General features: G+C 42.2%; 1 non-coding gene and 1 pseudogene across 1 annotated transcript; one reads left to right on the forward strand and one right to left on the reverse strand.

Moving 5' to 3' along the window:
- The window catches only part of LOC133905496 (1,4-dihydroxy-2-naphthoyl-CoA synthase, peroxisomal-like), a 35,971-nt pseudogene that overhangs the window by 17,219 nt on the left and 3,553 nt on the right, over positions 1-15,199 (reverse strand).
- LOC133910346 (small nucleolar RNA Z247) lies at positions 8,803-8,941 on the forward strand. The gene has a single exon (XR_009908516.1). It is a non-coding gene; the product is annotated as a small nucleolar RNA Z247 (small nucleolar RNA).

Here is a 15,199-nt window from a genome sequence, read left to right on the forward strand (position 1 = left end):
CTATTGTTCTTCTTCTTGAGCTTGTAGTGGTTGCTTTTGATCTTGATCTTGTGGTTGGGTTTGGTGTAGATGTTGAAGGTATTATTGGAGTGGTTCATAATCTTCTTCTTCTCCTTTATCTCCATCTTAACTTGCTTGTATTGGAAAGATTTATGGCCTTCTTGACGGCACTTGAAGCATATCATGGTGGACCCCTCCCTAAGTTTTTTCACTATGGTAGCATGGTTATCTTAAGAAAGTTGGATATGATTCTTGTCTTTTAATCTAACTAAGTCATTCTTGAGTTTCTCAACTTCTTCCTTGAGCTCATCATTCTCTTGTGCAATGAGTTTATTAGATGCTTCTACAACAATATGCTCAATATATGTATCATTGCATAAGGGTGAGCTAGACAAATCAATCAAATCATCACGAGAAGTGGAAGCATCTATTATAGATTTGAAATTAAAGAGAAAGGTAGATTGCTTTAAAGGGACCTTAATTTGATATTCAACGCACTCAAAATTTAGCCTTAAGCTCTTCATGCTCCTTATTTAGCAAATTAAATTTGCTTAGTAATTGTTTATAATTAGAAACAAAGGTAGCATGAATGTCATTAAGTGCATTGAATTTCTTAAGCTCTTTTGATTATTTCTTAAGGACCCTTTGTTTCTTATTGATCAAATGAAGGGGTTCATCATAGGAGGAAGAATCCTCATTGGATTCATAATCACTTACATTGCTTTCCATACCTTTTGCTATAAGATACTTGTGTGATGATAGCTTGCGTGATGACGACCTTGAGGAAGAGCTTCTCCTGAAGTAGTGAGTGGCGAAGTTCTCATCACTTGAGCTTGAATCTTCATCTTCACTCACCCATCTTCTCATGCTTGCAAATGATTTACTTCTTTGTCTTGTCTCCCTCTTCGCTGACTTTTCAAATATCTAAACCTTTAGCTTGCAAATAATAAGTCATTAGAATTTTTCATTGAGGAAAATTAGTGCTATTAAAATATGGAGCGCTATGGGTATCCATCTCAACCCCGGACATTACAACTCTAGGATGTTAAGCCTATCAAGAGCACGAGACTCTGATATCAATTGTGAGGAACGGTGATGTCCTAAGAGGGGTGGTGAATTAATACACTTAGAAACTAATGACTCCAAAAACTTCATAAGATAAACATATCTTAATTTCTATCTAAATATGTTCTAGGTTTATCTAGTGTGTCTACTCTACCACTGAAGAGGATTGCAACCTACTCTAGCAAGATAAATTGCAAGTATGTAAATATGGAAACGTAAATAAGGTAGAGAGATAAACTCTGCACAAGAGATTTTTATCCTATAGTATCGGTGACACATAAGCCACTCATAGTCCAAGTTGGAGCTCCACAAAGGATATGCTCCCGGTCGCCAAGTCTCTTCCAGTCATGGCCTCAAGCACGATGAGCCACCAAAGAGAGGTCTTACCACTAGCCTCTCTTCTGGTCACTTGTGCGTCATCTTCACTTTGGAGCTTTAGTCATAAAGACAAGGGCCTTCACGTCTCCGCACAATTTTCTTGCAGCCGCTTCACACTAAGTCGGAGGGTCAATAAGTTACCGGTGAGTCACAAAGACTCCAAGGCATCGGCGTACCTCTATGTACACGGTTGGATCACTCATTGATCCATTCTCCTGGTGGCAACACCTAGCAACACATCTCTCTAGGCCTATAAACATTAATCACTCTCTAATGGTGTGCTTAATCTCCTTGGATGAACACTTTGATGGCTTGGATGTCTTATCAAGTATATATGGGCTTCTCTGAACTCTAGCACCTTCAAATGTCCGATTGAGTGAGTATTTATAGCCTCAAACTCGCTAAATAGCCATTGCTCTAAGGGCTCAACTTTACTGTGAACACCGGATGATCAGGTGTAGACAGTGGTACAAGCACCAGATCATTTTGTGTGTACAACCACAGAAACTAGCTGCTAGAACCCACTCAGAACCACTTCTGAACATTGGATTATCCGGTGTATACTTCATCTTCATCACCGGACTATCCGATGTGTATACTTGAGCCTGACTGAGCCAACTTCTTCATTGTTCAATTGTCTGGTGTATTGATCTTCTGATCACCGGACCTTCCGATATGTATATTTTCATCTTCTCTGAGTTCTGGGAAAATACTTCGGTGTGCGCTATCTTTTCATCACTGAACCTTCCGGTCTATTGATCTTCAGTCTTCGATAATTGCAGAGCTTCTGTTAAATGCTCCGGTGTATACTGATTCTGATCACCGGACCTTCCGATGAGTATAATATAATTTTAGCTTAGTTTTCCATCCTACTGGAAAATACTCCAGTGTGTATACTTGTGGTATCACCGAACTATCTAGTGTAGTCATTTTCCTTGGGATTTCTCTAATTTAATAAAATTTTATCCCAACTTTGATGTTGCATCCATGAGACATACTAATCATGTATTCTTGATAAACATGTTAGTCCCAATGACTATATTATCATTAATCACTAAAATCACAATCATGACCTAATATGGTCATTTTCGCTACAATGTTATCAACATACATGCACATAATAACTCCCTCACCACCACCATGAAGATAATACACATATCTATCAGCTTCATTAATAACAAAGCCTACAGATATTAACGTTCTATCGAACTTCTCATACCATTTATTAGGAGCTTTTTTAGGCAATACAAAGGTTTCAGCAACTTACATACCGTGTCCTCCTGACCTTCTACTACAAACCCATCAGGCAGATACATATAGATTTCCTCATCCAATTCTCCATCAAGGAAAGGTGTCTTAACGTCCATCTCATGAACGAGAAGACTATGTGAAGTAGCCAAGCAGAGTAATACTCTTATCATGGTCAGTCTAGTGACAGAAGAGTAAGTATCAAAGAAATATTCGCCTTCTTTTTGGTATAACCCTTGACCAAAAGCTGAGCCTTATAATTTTCAATAGTACCATCAGACCTAAGCTTCTTTTTAAACACTAGCTTACAACCTACAGGTTTACAACCATAAGGTCGATCTGTGGCTTCCTAAGTCTCGTTGGCGAGAATGGAATCCATCTGGCGACAAATAGCCTCCTTCCAGTAGTCTGCATCTAGAGATGTATAAGCTTCTGAAATCGACTTGAGAGTGTCATCCACAAGGTACAGAGTGAAATCATCACCAAATAATTTTATTATCCTTTGTTTCTTACTCCTTGGAGCTTCACTGTCATCCTCCTTAGGAACTAGTTCGAGTGGTGTGATAGGTTCAGAAATTATCTTAAAGGTTTGACTACAAGTGTTATGTATATCCTTCACAGAAAATATGCTCTCAAAGAAAGTGGCATCTCTGGACTCCATAATTGTGTGACTAGCATGTCAGATATCTCATATTTAACTACTAAAAATGCATAGGCAATGCTCCGATGAGCATATCCTAGAAAGACATAATCCACTGTCTTATATCTCAACTTGCGCTTTTTAGTTATTGGTACATTGACTTCCGCTAAGCATCCCCAAGTGTGCAATTGAGAAAGTGATGATTTTCTCTATTCCCATTCTTCATATGGAGTTTTCTTCTTATTCTTAGTAGGAACTCTATTTAGAATATGACACGAAGTCAACAAGGCCACTCCTACCATATCTTAGATAAATCCGTAGTGTTTAATATGGTATTAACTAGGTCAGTCAGGGTGCATTTTTTCCTCTCAGCTACCTCGTTTGATTGGGTGAATAGGAAGGTATTCTCTCATGAATAATTCCATGTTCCTTATAGAATAAGTCGAAATCCTTAGAGAAGTACTCTCCACCATGATTCGACCTAAGTCTTTTGATTTTCCTTTCCAATTGATTTTCAAATTATGCCTTATAGATCTTAAAGTAGTCTAGAGCCTCATCTTTCAATTTCAACAAATACACATAACAAAATCTAGATGCATTATCGATTAAAGTCATGAAATATCTTTTTCACCCTTCATCAACACACCATTTATCTCGCAAAGATCTGAATGTATGAGTTCTAACATTGCCAAAATTTTCTCATCGACTGCCTTGTGAGGCTTACGAAGTTGCTTAGATTGCACACAACTTTGACACTTAGAACTTTTGACAATGAAAAAAATTCAAAATTAAATTCAAGTTGGAAAGCTGAGTCATACAACCAAAGTTTATGTGACATAACCGTGAATGCCAAACACTAGCCTCATCTCTATTAATATTGTCACAGATATGGTTCACAGATTTATTACAGAAATCAAAAGGGGAAAACGGGACAAGCCTGTGCACTCATAGCCTTTACTAATAAAAAGTCTATATTACAACAAAACTACTTTATTGGACTTGAGTACCACCTTAAACCTATCTCTACAAAGAAGGAAACCACTAACTAGATTCTTGTTTATTGAAGGGACATGCTGCACATTCCTTAGCTATATGATCTTTCCGGAAGTAAACTTTAGATCTACCATGCTAACACCATGAACAGGAGTATAATACCCATTTTCCATTAAGACGGAAGAATCTCTAGCGATCTGATAAGAAGAAAACATTGAACTGCCTGCACACACGTGTGCATTAGCCCCAGTATCAATCCACCAACTGGTAGATTGATTAACTAAAAGAATAATAGGTAGATTATCATACCCACTAGTTCCATTTCCAGTGTTGTCAATGGTCACGTTGACAGACTTGGTGTTCTTCCCTTGATTAACCTGTCTTCCTTTGCGGTCTTTGCAATCTTTGGCCTAATGGCCAACCTCGTCGCACATGAAACAAGGTTTATCATCTTTGTTCATCATCTTCTTCTTGAAGTTGGTGGTTTGTTCAGCCTTGTTATTTTTCCCTTTGTACTTACCGTTAGAGGACTGTTGCACCACATTTGCTCTAGACTGTCCATTGCCTCATTTGTTATGAACATCCTTAGCTCGAGCTTTCTCCCCAGCATCAGGAGACACGATCATACTCTTGACAGAAATCTCTTATCTCTTGTGTTTTAGAGCAGTTCAGTGACAAAATTCCTCCACGAGGGTGGCAATTTGGCAATGATGCCCCTAACCATAAACTTGTCAGGTAAGGTACACTTTAGGAGCTTAAGTTTTTTTACAGTGCACTGAATCTCATGTGGCTGCTCAACTACCGATCGATTATCGACCATCTTGTAGTCATGATATTGCTCCATGATATACAGCTCACTGCCTACATATGACACACCAAATTTTGCTTTCAGTGCGTCCCACAACTTCTTTGCATCTTTTATGTGCATGTATATGTCACAGAGACTATCAACAAGAGGGCTAAGAACATATCCTACAAAGAGTGTATTGTCTTTCTCAAACTTCTTTTTCTAATCAGAGGAAAGAGTTCGTTCAGGCCTACCAGACGCAACCCAGTAGCAGTTCATAGCCGTGAGCCACAGAGTGACTTTGACCTGCCATCTCTTAAAGTGCACACCGGTAAACTTGTCTGGCTTCAGTGCATCAGCAAAATCAGCCATCGTTAAATCAATGTTCCTACAATAAGTTTTTTGGATTGTTGGAAATAATAGCACATTCAGATTTAATTTAATTCATTTCTTGATATAACATGAACATGAATAGATACAGATAATCAATTATCGACTAGCTTAGACGAGTCCCAACAAAATTCGAGTAGAATTGACTAGAGTTCAACCAACCCCAGTCATCCTCGACTAGATACTCGAGAATGATCTTGACCAGCTCACTTGAGAAATGTATCAACTCAAACACTCGAGTAGTATATCGACTAGTTCACTCGATTAAACACTTGAGTAGGATTGCAGTGTACGAACCCGATGGCAACGTGAGATGCAGATGCTCCTGTGATATCGATGCAATAAGCGATGACGATGATGAAGTAGTCGAAGTTGATCTCGATGTAGCAGACGGTAATGACGGTGGCAATGTAGATGAAGTAGCACACGATGATTTAGAGGAATTAGATCGTAAGCAGAACACTTCCCAAAAACCTTATTCTCCTTCTCCCGGTGCAGGATCCCAAGAGCGACAGGTTTCAGAGACCTGCTCTCCCGTTCGTCGGTGCATGCCAGCGCAACGGGATGACGCGGCATAGAGAAATTGACAAAATCCTAATTGCGAATATGCAACTCACTTCTCACGTTTGTGCGGCAGCTGGTAGATATATATAGAGGAAGAGTAGCACGGTTGAGATGCACCACGATCGGAGTCGGTTACGTCGACATGATAGGAGTCTTGACCGACATGATTTGTATATATTTATTCATTTGCCCACGTGGCAAAAAGGAATAAAACTGCAAAAAAAAGTCGGACCTGCTCAAGCAATTGTACTTGATTTTGACAAACCATTCACACAGATACTGTGCACCCGCGCCCTCTGCCCCGGCCCCGGCGAGACGAGCGAGCATGCGCACGTGTATTTTTCTAGTCCTCTCGTCCATACATGGTAAATTGGTGGAGGAGAAAAACACTTTTGAGTTGGGACTAAAGAAATACACATCTCTCACATAATTAGGATTTTAAGATTTATTTGAAATTATATAAATATAAGCCCATATATTTTAACAATTGCAACACAGAGATAGAACATCCAACTGAATATATTCAGGAAACTTCAGAGTTGCATTTGGGTTTTGAACTCCAGTGGATACAAGGCAGAAGCCAGAAGAGAAAGGGCCAGGTTTCGCAAATTATAGAAGGCCTGCGTGGCCATCGTCGGCTGCGTTTGCCGATTTCAGAACTCGAATGGCCGTGGCGTTGTTTCTTAAGATATGCCGGCGCCATTTTGCAGTTTCTCGCTCCAATTCAGAGAGCTACATATGCAAGGCGTGTGCTTGTCAGTGCATAATCAAGATCATAGTAGGTTATCTTCAGTAATCAGCTTTCCAGCACTCACAGGCACTACAGTGTTCACAAGTCCATTCTGTCAGCTTCATCAGCTGTACAGAACCGTGAGAGAAACCACATCTCACGGGCTCTCTTCGGTCCAACCTGGCCATAAGAGAAAGATTTGAAGCAAGAATAGCACGCTACTTATTCTATTATGGTTATGTTGACAATATGAAAATAGACTACTAGTTTACAAGTCAACTTTCATACTGGATGAGGTAACTAGCTATTCAGAACAAACTCTTCAGAGTATTGAGGCTGTTTTGAATCTTAAATAGATATTATATACCTAGCTCGCTAGAATAATATGTGTTCTAGGACGCCATGACATGATGACAAGCATCTAAGCAACAAACCAATAGATCAATATGACAACTCACCAACCGGGACATTATTGAAGATCCATAGCCAGTATCAAAGCTTCCAACCTTTGATAGGAATTACAAAAGGAGATGTTAAAATACACTGCATGTCTACGATTTCAGAAAGGAAAAAAGAAGAAGGGAAAAGAGTACTTAATGGAACAGATGAAATGAAATTCTACAACCAATTGATTATATTGAAGTTTGCACTAGACCAGAAAATCACCTTGGGCCCTGTCTGCCCAAATATCGCATTGTCAGCTGCAATTGTTAGGACACACACCATAGGCAAAACATGTCCACCACCAACAGCATAACCAGCAACCTGATAGTAAATGACACAAAATCAGTCTACAGAACGACAAAAGAAAATAGGAAAAGGAGAATGATAGTGATAATCATACCATAGTTATTACAGGCTTTGGAAGACGGCGTATTTGCACCTGAAGAAATGATTCAGCTCATATTCTCAAGATTAACAATCATTTATACTGTCGAACGCACTAAAGTTTAAAATCATTTCATACTGTGTAACACAGGAATGATATCTGCTTATGGAAATTTACTGAGCACTAGCATCAACGTATATTCATTAAGCATGCAAGCTGAATCATGTACTAATAACTCCATTCAAAACCTCATTAGTAATTAAAGAAATGGCTAAATATTGGACAGAACATTTACTATGAAAAGTGGAATCATCGACGGAAGACTTGTGTGCTGTACCCCCAGAAATTATATTGGTCAGCACTATTGAAAGATAGAAAAGATAGAAAGAGTTGAGTTATTTGTATGAAAGATATGGTAGTTGGCGTATAGATAGAATTGATAGAACCGTATCAAATCAGTTGTGATTGAGTCGAGATTGTATCCTCCGTGCTTACCAAATCTTGTATACAATCCGGCACAATGTTGCCGTGTATAAATATATGGAGGTCGGCATCCTAAGAGGTGCGGCAAATCTCATATCTCTGTGTGCTTTTTCATGGTACCAGAGCCATCTCTTCCTCATCCACATCCATCTACCTCCTCTAACTCATCTTCGATGCCGGCGTCAAGCACAACTGCGGCGGTGTCCACAGGACTGACGGCATCAACCGGAGGGCTTCTGCCGACGCCGTCTTACAATCATCTGATCAACGTGAAGTTGACGCGTGATAATCACCTATTGTGGAAGGCACAAATCTTGCCAATCCTTCGCGACCAGCAATTGCTCGGTCTAGTCGAAGGAACTGATGTGGCACCTAGCAAAACGGTGACTATGACCACTGAAGAAGGTGCTACGCAAGCTCCAAATCCAGAGTACAACATCTGGCTCCAAAAGGATCAGATGGTCCTCAGTACTCTGTTGGCGTCCCTCTCTCCGGAAGTGCTCTCCCAAGTCTTGTTCATGAGCTCGTCTGCAGAGGTCTGGGCGGCGCTAGAAAACATGTATGCATCCCAGTCGCGTGCTAGGGTCATGCAACTCCGAAAACAACTTGCCACGATTCAGAAAAAGGATCAATCAATGGTAGACTATTTTCACAAGGTGAAATCACTAGCAGATGCACTTGTTGCCGTTGGCCAGCCACTGAAGGATGAGGAGCTGGTCATCTATATGCTCACAGGCCTGGAGTCCGACTATGATCCTCTTGTTACCTCTCTCACAATGAGGACCGAGCCGATCGGACTCACGAATTTGTATGCACACATGTTGAGTTTTGAGTTGAGACAAGAGCTGAACAATTCTGCATACAAGGTGAATAGCTCCTCTGTAAATCTGGCATCACGTGGTGGCTGAGGAAATCGGGGTGTCCGTAGTGGCTGTGGTGAACATGGTCGTGGCCGCGGCGACAAGCAATAGCAGTATCCCCAACGTAGCAACTCAGAGAACAAAGTGGCCTATCAGGTGTGTGGGAGATTCAATCACTCGACATTGGATTGTTATTATCGCTTTGATCATACTTATCAAAGTGAGAAGAGCTGTGCATTTGCTGCGTCATCAAATGACTCCATTGATTTGTCATGGTATACAGACACAGGCGCCACCGACCACATAACCGGAGAACTCGACAAACTCTCTGTCAAGGAGAAGTACACCGGCAAGGAACAAGTGCATGCATCAAACAGAGTAGGTATGCCCATTACTCATGTTGGTTGATCCAGATTACATACACCGTGCAAATCTTTATTCCTAAACAATGTTCTTCATGTTCCCAAAACACATAAAAGCCTCTTATCTGTTCATCGGTTAACCTCTGACAACAATGTTTTCCTTGAATATCATCGCAATCATTTTCTTATCAAGGACCTCACCACGAAGAAGGTTCTTCTCAAGGTACCTAGTGTGGGTGGTCTCTACCCTCTTCCATCCAGATCATCAATAGGTCCAAGAAGTGTGTTGTTAGCAGCCAAACCGAGCAGAGAGCTTTGGCATCATCGGCTTGGGCATTCCTCCTTCTCGATAGTAGATGAATTCCTACAAGGCAATAAGCTTCCATATGTTAGTGAGTTCAATAAAGTCATCATATTTGATGCGTGTCAACAAGGGAAAAGCCATCAACTGCCCTATTCCAGCTTTGAAAATGTGTCCAGTTCCCCTCTAGAACTTTTGTTCTCCGATGTCTGGGGGCCTACGCGTACCTCAGTCGGTGGAAACAAATATTACGTCAGTTTTATCGATAATTTTAGCAAGTTCACCTGGGTTTATTTTCTTAAGAGTAAGGCTGATGTCTACAAAGTCTTTATTCAATTTCAAGCCCATGTTGAACGTCTGCTAAACAAAAAAACATTATTTGATTTCAATCCGACTAGGGAGAGGAATACCAAAAATTACATTCCTTCTTTGATCAAGTAGGAATATCCCATCGTGTGTCTTGCCCTCACACGCACCAACAAAATGGTGCAGCCGAACGCAAACATCAACATATAGTCAAAATTGGACTCTCCTTGCTTGCTCAAGCATCCATTCCTCTCTCCTTTTGGGATGAAGCATTCCAAACAACATGCTTTCTGATAAATCGTCTTCCAAGCAAAGTCATCAACTTCACTACTCCTCTAGAACGATTGTTTCACACTAAGCCAGACTACTCATTTCTTAAAACCTTTGGTTGCGCATGCTGGCCTAATCTTTGTCCATACAACAATTGCAAACTTCAATTCTATTCGAAACGATGTGTTTTCCTTGGCTATAGTAGCCTTCATAAAGATTACAAGTGTCTATATCCGCCCACAGGTCAGGTTTACATCTCTCGCGATGTAGTGTTTGATGAGCATGTCTTCCCGTTTACTGAAACTCATACGCCAAGCTCTGATCAGCCTCTCATTGATCAAATTCTGCTTCCACCCTTGACAGTGCCTCACTTCTCTGTTCACACGGATAGTGTGGAATCTAGGGGAGATCACAATGGGTCTGGGCATCATAATGTTTCTTCTGAATGCACTAATGTGTTGTCTAGCCATGATTCACAGGAACTCGGTGAAATGCAGAACTTGGCACCTTCAGATGTGCAAACTCCGGTGTTGTCGGGTAAATTTCAGACTTTGGACTCGAGTGAAACAAGTGGTCATAAGGCTGATTCAGACCAAGAGGCTGACACTCATGATCAGCATTGACATCATATGCAAACAAGATTGCGTAACAATATCATCCAGCCTAAAGTGTATACTGATGGCACAGTTTGGTATGATCAGCGCCGGCATGCTCTGATGGGGATAACTGAGCCAAGTAGTCATGTTGATGCAATGCAAGACAAGAACTAGAAAGGACCTATGGATCAAGAGTATATGGCACTGATGAAGAATAAAACTTGGCACTTGGTACCTCCACAACGCAGTCTTAATCTTATAGACTGCAAGTGGGTATATAAATTGAAGAGAAAGTCAGATGGAACCATTGATAGGTATAAAGCCTGACTTGTTGCAAATGGGTTCAAGCAGCGATATGGGATAAATTATGAGGACACATTTAGTCCAATGGTCAAGGCATCTACCATTCGACTGATATTGTCTCTAGTCGTCTCTCAAGGATGGGAGTTAAAGCAATTGAATGTGCAGAATGCGTTCCTCCATGGCATTCCAGAAGAGAATGTGTTCATAAAACAACCCCTGGGTATGAAGATCCATGTTTCCCTAACTATGTGTGCAAACTGGATAAAGCGTTATATGGGTTGAAGCAATCATAAAGAGCTTGGTATGCTCGGTTAAGTGCTAAGCTGCAAGATTTGGGTTTTGTCCCTTCAAGAGCTGATACTTCTTTGTTTGTATACAACCATGGCAGAACAATCGTATATATGCTAGTCTATATTGATGATATTATTGTAACAAGTTGTTCAAGCCAAGCAATCAGTAAGATGGTTCAAGACCTGCAGGAAGAATTTGCTAGGAACAGCTGAAGCTACTAAATACCGGAGTTTGGTTGGAGCATTACAATATCTAACTTTGACCCATCCAGATATCTCGTTTGCAGTAAACAAGGTGTGCCAATTTATGCAAACACCTTTGAATCAGCACTTGACTGCAGTAAAGCGAATCATACGATATCTCAAGCACACATCTAAATGTGGACTGAGAATACACAGGTCACCCTTCCTCTGATAAGTGCATTTTCAGACGCTGACTGGGCTGGGTCATTGGATGACAGGAGATCAAAAAGTGGCTTTGTGGTGTTCTTTGGATCAAATCTAATTTTGTGGAGTTCACGAAAACAAACCACTGTCTCAAGGTCAAGTACAGAGTTGGAATATAAAGGTCTTGCGAATGCTATATCAGAATAATCTAGATTCAGTCTCTTGCTGGGAGAACTTGGAGTTTTTCAGGGAAGGGCGCCATGTCTGTGGTGTGATAACCTTGGTGCTACATATTTATCAGCAAACCTTGTGTTTCATGCGAGGACAAAGCACATTGAAGTCGAATTTTATTTTGTTCATGAAAGAGTAACACAGAAGGCGCTAGAGATTCGATTTATTTCATCGCAAGATCAACTAGCTGATGGATTCACAAAGCCTGTTGGATCTCAACAACTCAAACTGTTACGGCACAATCTCAACCTTTCAGGTTGTGATCGAGGGGGAGTATTGAAAGATAGAAAAGATAGAAAGAGTCTGAGTTGTTTGTATGAAAGATATGGTAGTTGGCGTATAGATAGAATAGATAGAACCGTATCAAATCAGTTGTGATTGAGTCTAGGTTGTATCCTCTACATTTACCAAATCCTGTATACAATCCGGCAAAATGTTCCCGTGTATAAATATATGGAGGCCGGCATCTGAGAGGTGCGGCAAATCTCATATCTCTGTGTGCTTTTTCAAGCACAACAGCGGTCCTTTTAGGGAAATGTTTTTTTTTCTCACTACAAGTAATTAAGTTTACTCATACAAAAAATGTCAAAGAAATGCGTTTGAATTTGACCTGGAGGTCTAGAACGTTGAGGTGGCCAAAGCTATCGAAGTCAACATATCCATCACAATCTCTTAACGCCTGAAGACCGCCGCTACAGATGGCTTTGGTTCCCTGCTCAACCAAAACATCAAAGCAGATATCCCTGGCATCATGGAAAGCGCGTATCGATTACCTTTCCTTTTAGTATGATGACTCCAATGGAACTATCATATCTGGCATCGTTGAACGCGCGCATAAGCTCCTTCACGGTAAGCGGACGGAACGCGTTCCTTCTATCAAGCCGGTTTATGGTGATCTGCCACAGGAATTGCAATGAAGCAACCACGAAATGCAAGAATAGCTGCAACGAAAGAGAGAAGCTTCACCTTGGCGATGCCGTCGCCAATGGCCTTCTCGTAGACGATGTCGACAAAATCCTTCCCCGACTCGTCCGTCGCTGTGCGCCACTCTGACAGCAAGTCGTCGTGCACGCGCCGGTAGCTGTCCCCGGCGGGCGCGACGACGCTGCCGTGGGAGAAGGCGCGAGGGGATTGTCAGCACGACGGCAGGCTTGAATCCACAGGGGTAGGCGCGAGGTTGAGTCGATTCGAAGGAGCTTAGCTGGCGTCGTGCGTATGGTGAGCTGGCGTGTGGGCCCAGTGGGCAGTGAGGTTGCGGTGGGGTATATAACCCAGATTGTAATTCGAATTGAGACAAGAAGAAAGTCAATATTCAAAACTAGCTCCTCTGCTCTCATCCCACTCCTCTGAATCCTTCTCGTTCTTCGGTTCCATTTCGTCTCTGAGAGTGATCCACATGCTCACGCCATTGGTGATCGAAGCCAGCAGCTAAGGGTGTTACAAGTGGTATCAGATTCATCGGTCCTTGGCGAAATTAGCGACGGAATCGTTCTCTGCGAGGGTTGCTCGACGGCTGTTCGAGCGTAAAATTCCTGGAGCAGATTCGATTCGGAGCTCGCGGTGGTGACGGTGGGTGGTTGGATGTCGGTTTGGGTTGCTTGGCCTGTCCGAGCGCAAAATCCCTCAATTGGCTCCCAACCACGGCGGCGGTAGAATCGGCGGAGGGGATGACTTGGGGAGGAAGTTTTCTGAACCGATCCTCTCTGCTTCTCAGTTATCACGGCGCCACCGAAGCCCTCTCCACAGACGGTGTTTGTGTTGGCGGCGATGGAGGCGGCGGAGAAAAAGTCGGATGATCATTGGGATCGCGTATTGGAGAGTCTGGATATGCTGTTTGCAAAGGTGGGCTCGATTGATGCTGTTCAGCAGCAACTTCGTGCCCAGTTGGAAGTCATAGCGAAGTCGGTTGATCAGTCCAATCGAGATCAGCAACATTTGGCGCAACAGGTGGCAGCTACAACTCAATTGGTCACGAAGTTTAGTCTCCCAGGGTCGTCTGAGCATCAGGGTTGCAGTCCGCCGCACTTGGGCAATACTTATGGCGATCCGTTACTTCCATGCCCGGTTCTTCGTCATCCACCTCCAGCAGGGTCTGTTCCTGCAGGTGAGCCACAGATTACCTGTTCGATCGTAGTTCCCCCTCGTGGCACAACTGAAGTATCCAATATGCATCGTCCTTCTTTGCCCAAGTTGTCGTTTCCTAAGTTTGATGGGGACTGTCCGCGTATTTGGAAAGAGAAATGTCTCGATTATTTCCATCTGTATAATGTTGATGCATCAATGTGGTCCACAGTCGCTTCCTTGCATATGGAAGGCCATGCTGCGAAGTGGTTGCGGGTGTATTGGTTGACCCATGGGCTGGGAGCTTGGGACCTCTTTATTGGTGTTGTTGAGGCCAAATTTGGTGTGGACGATTACAGGAGGGCAATTGGGGCATTATTGGACCTCAAGCAGACAGGATTGGTTGAGGATTATATTACTGCATTCGAGGAAATTCGCTATCAGGTGTTGATGTTTAACATGGGCCTGGATGAGCTGTTCTTTGTCTCCCAATTTGTAAAAGGGTTAAAGGCGTAGTTGCGGGGTGCGGTTCAATCTCAAATACCTGAGACGGTTGATCGAGCTGCTTTATTGGCTAGAGTGCAGCAGAGGGTTTTGGCGCAAGGCAAGTTCAAACATCCTTTTCAGGGGTTTGTTTCTCGTGGGGCTGGCAAGGAGGATAACAAGTTGGGGTCCTCTGGGAGCAATTTATGGAAGGAACGTCAATTGAGAGAATATCAACGAGCTAATGGTCTTTGTTACTACTGTGGCGATAAGTTCGATCCCACGCATGCCCAGCAGTGTCCTAAGAAACCCCAAGCTCAAGTTAATGCTCTCGCTTTAGAGGATCTTCAAATGGAATTATCTGATACTGTGCTGCATCAGTTGGAACTGGAGGATTTCAGAGGCACAGATGCTTGTCATTTGTCTCTTCATGCTATCTCTTGTACTATGTCTAAGGATCAGATGCGGATTAGAGCCCTTGTTAAAAATCAAGTCATGCTGATTCTTATTGATAGTGGGAGTTCTACCAGTTTTGTCAATGCTACTTTGCTTTCCAGAATTGGTGTTCAGGCTGTTCCTGTTTTGCCTGCTCAAGTCAAGGTGGCCAATGGCGATATCTTGCTCAGTGATCAAGTTGTTAAG

Source organism: Phragmites australis, chromosome 2 (assembly GCF_958298935.1).
Source record: "Phragmites australis chromosome 2, lpPhrAust1.1, whole genome shotgun sequence".
Classification (NCBI taxonomy): Eukaryota; Viridiplantae; Streptophyta; class Magnoliopsida; order Poales; family Poaceae; genus Phragmites; species Phragmites australis.